Source organism: Bidens hawaiensis, unplaced genomic scaffold (assembly GCF_021521415.1).
Source record: "Bidens hawaiensis isolate Kalapana, Puna unplaced genomic scaffold, B.hawaiensis_p1.1 tig00054337_1, whole genome shotgun sequence".
Taxonomy (NCBI): Eukaryota; Viridiplantae; Streptophyta; class Magnoliopsida; order Asterales; family Asteraceae; genus Bidens; species Bidens hawaiensis.
Genome location: NW_027499809.1, coordinates 40,971 through 44,922, shown reverse-complemented (window position 1 = coordinate 44,922; position 3,952 = coordinate 40,971). Strand labels below are relative to the sequence as shown.

General features: G+C 34.9%; 1 long non-coding RNA gene across 1 annotated transcript; it reads right to left on the bottom strand.

Moving 5' to 3' along the window:
* Positions 1-2,014: 2,014 nt before the first annotated feature.
* Positions 2,015-3,632, bottom strand: LOC143600574 (uncharacterized). The gene is made up of 4 exons (XR_013147498.1): positions 3,247-3,632; positions 2,844-3,122; positions 2,319-2,426; positions 2,015-2,223 (listed from the first exon to the last, which is right to left on the bottom strand). It is a non-coding gene; the product is annotated as an uncharacterized LOC143600574 (long non-coding RNA).
* Positions 3,633-3,952: the final 320 nt, after the last annotated feature.

Genomic DNA, 3,952 nt, shown 5'->3' with positions numbered 1-3,952 from the left:
GAAAACTTATAAAGATGGATATTCGTAGAATAATAAAATAATAAATACAGAAAAACTTACAAATGTCGTCGTGGTAAGTTCAAAAATGGTTCTTCATAGTTAAGGTTTTGTAATGCTGAAATCTCATAGTATTGTAATAAGGACCTTTAAACTACCACATGTGGTTCTATTATTGTCATTCGAATCAATCTTATTTCCAAATTCATTATATTAGTAGAATACTCAGTAGGTACCTTAAATTCGGTATAAGAAAATGATTTTTGTTGTTTCAAGGCGTAAATCATAAACTTTTTAAATAATGACTTACTCGTATATTTTGTGAATACTGAATTGTAAGCACTTTAGAGTCTCTAGATTCGTCAAGTCAATCGCTACAATGATAAAGTGAGGCATATATATCTATAATCATAAGTGATATACACGTTAACAAACACTCATAAATGGTAAGTATAAATTAGGGGAAGTCACTTACAAACATTCGTCATAACAATCGGCATAACCGCCATAGCGATCAATGCATTGTTCAAGAACCGAACCAATGTCTGTCCAAGACTCCATATCACGGATTTGAAATCCATTGAATATATATTTTACGTGTCCAGTTTAACAAACACTAGAACAAAAAAAATCTATGCTGATGAATGCTGATTATCATAAAAAATAATCATTATTGATATGAGTTCTATGTGTTTATTCCATTGTTGGGTCATTACATGAGTTCTTGAATCTCTTTTCTTAGAATTTTCTCTGTGTAAATTGAATTTGGGGTTAGGGTTCAAAGTGTATATTGATATGAACCAGAATCCTATAAGTTCCTTCATTTATTCACCGGTAGTGTGATGTTAACCACAACATATCCACCACATCCAGTTTCTTTGTTCGCCGTTTTAAGCTTTATCGATGGCGCAATATACCACATCATGTACGCCGGTTGTTAGACAGTATTTACCACAAAAAATGACGGGGAGCGAAGATAGTATATCAACGTAGCCTTGAAATGCATAAGCAGCGTTGCTTGGAACAGTCATCACATCTGGAACGGTAAGCTTGTGAAAAAAAAGGATAACTAGAGCATGAACATAACTGAATTTAAGTTTCTAGTGAAGTAGTCAGGCCACTTCTACTAATGAATGCGGTGACGTCATAAGACACGCCATTGTTGTGGGTTCCAGTAAAGTTGGTAATAATAAAGCGACTTGGATTAGTGATGCCGATGGTAGTTGTGATGGTTGACAGCATCGCTACATTGAGGAATGTGAGTTTAAGCGAGATCGCCATCGGAGACTGTTAAAGCAAATCCGAACCTAGATTCATTTAGGCCATGATTAACTTCGGGCGTATAATTATGAGAGATATTGAGTGAATAAGAAAACACATAGTTAATGGTGTAAGATTTGATATATTAATATCATACCGCATTGTTACAATATAAATCTCTATTTATATAAGAGTAATCACATCTACCTAATCATACAATATTCTTAGTGGTCCGCGAGGGGGGGGGGGGGGGGACCATACACTGTCGCTATCTAGGTATATTCCAATTGTAGCCTTAGAGTGGTCCACCTTTTCCTTCTCTAGCCGTTATGTACAATATTTTCTTTCGTCCTTACTTTGTAGATGTCATCCTCTTGTATTGTAGTTGTTGATGTGATATTATAGTTGTAGATGAGACATTTGGGTGCCACTCCTACAAAGACTAAATTGAGGCTAACCTTGACCGAACTAGCGTCATGGCCAAAAGAAACATTATTTGTTTTGTCTAATGTTTATTTAATTGTTGTGATACCACATCCGCATATGAATTGTAATTTTTATTATTATAATATCAAATCTTGTGTTTGCTCACTCAACAATTACGTTGACAAAACCATACTTTTACGCATGTTACAGGTAGCTTTATTGAATGTCTGAAGTTTGAAGCTCATAGAATTCATGCTTTAGGTTATCAACGAAAATAAAGATAACTGGTTTCTACACCCGGCACGTTGCGCCGGATCTGTAACTATATATAATTGATTAGACGATGAAACCACATTTGTTATACCACAATATGGTCATAGTCGTTCAACCTTTATATAAGTTGTTGAACATAGAATCATAACAGTTCTATTTTTAAGTTATACAAAAGGTAACTCGATGCATAGTTTAGTCTTGTTCTACTATCACCTAAATGTGTTTCATCCTTTCATTCTTTTCTCACTCTGCCAGTTTGGCTTGCATCTACATATGAAACACACACGTATATTAGATAGTTGTTTATGTAAGTTGAAAGTTAAAAGTTATGTAGGCATATGTTTGTTTAGTTATGTGTGTACCTACTGAATTAACTTGGCCCAATGCCAACCATTGAGGTCATTGTCTCGTCGAATAAACCTGTGGTGGCCGATCTGGACTCATCAACGATTGTTGTGGTAATGCAGTAACTGTTAGTTAACTAAGAATGGTTATTACATGTAGAAACATCAATTGAAGTCAAAACAAATGTCTTCAAGCAAAGAAAAATTAAACATTAAAACATCTATGTGTATGTAAATATATAAATGCATTCTATTTGTTTTGTAAATCAAATGACCATAACTCTAAAAAGAATGTTTTCAGTTAATACCATAGGGATACATAAATAACACTTTAAAGTTCAAACTAACACTTGATGAAATTAGTATTAATTAAGCCCTCAATTCCAATTAATACCACACTATAATTTTTACATACACGCTGCATACATACATGGGGTTTGGTTGATGGTAAAAACCACAACCTCAATTTTTAGCTTTCTTCATGAAAAACAAAAAAATAATTTGTACTACTTTGATATAAATTAGTAAAGGATGAAGCCTTACCTTGGTTTTGGGTCTGAAATCAGGTCGTGATCCTCACATATATGGTTGCATTTCGGTTCCGAAATTGGCCATTAATCGTCACGTTACTTTTAGTAGTCAATAAGTGAAAACTTTGAATTATTCAAATGACCAATGAGGACATGAGGGAACAGCTTTGGCTGCAAATCAACCGTTGCATAGTTCATAACCACGCCATCAGAATCTTGCCACGCCATGACATGAATCCAATGATCACCGTCCCTTTAGTTTAAACCAACCATCATACCCTTCTAGAGTAAACTATACAACACCATACCAAGCAAGTAAAATGGTCCAAATGAAAATCTGGGCTTTAATGATCACAATGCCTTTTGTAGATAACCAAATAAAATCAAATTATAGTGCTCAAAAAGTAGTTTATTACCTTGAAGAACACAAATATACACACAGTATACGACCGTTAGACGGCCTCAACAGTCCTCTAAATCTCTAATGGATGCCGTTTACATGGCGTATTGCTGAGTCACACACCATTGATTTCAATCTGACTTTCACATCCCAATTTACACACCGAAGCCAAGCACGTGACGCATCAACAAAAAAATCTTTAATTGAATTTTATGATGACTATGTAGAATTAGAAACATTAGGTTGAAGAAAAATAAACCATTAATTTTGGTTTTATTTTGTTAGCTGTTTTTTTAGAATTAGAAAACAATACTCTAGGTCTTAATCACCTAATTAAAACGCCGAAAATTAATTTACTAATAAAAGCTATTTTCACTAAATTATCAGAGAGAGCTTGTAGCCATAAAAATAAACACAAATTATCAATTGCTTGATTAAAACCCCAAATAAACAAAATCAAGTAAATTACAATAAAATAAGCATGATCTCAATACCTTGAACAGTTGAAGGAAATAATTAGAAGAAAGCCAACTGAAGAGGTAGGTCCTAGCAGAGCCCAGTTGGACCCGCAAGACTCACCTTAAACAGGGACGTCTGCGTAGAAACCAATTGGATCCGCAGGACCAACCATGCTCAGAGACGTGACGTCCTTAGCGCAGTACGCAAGCTGTTCCCGCAGGAAATGCCTCCCAATGGTGAAGGACTCCGCCTGTCCCCGCAGC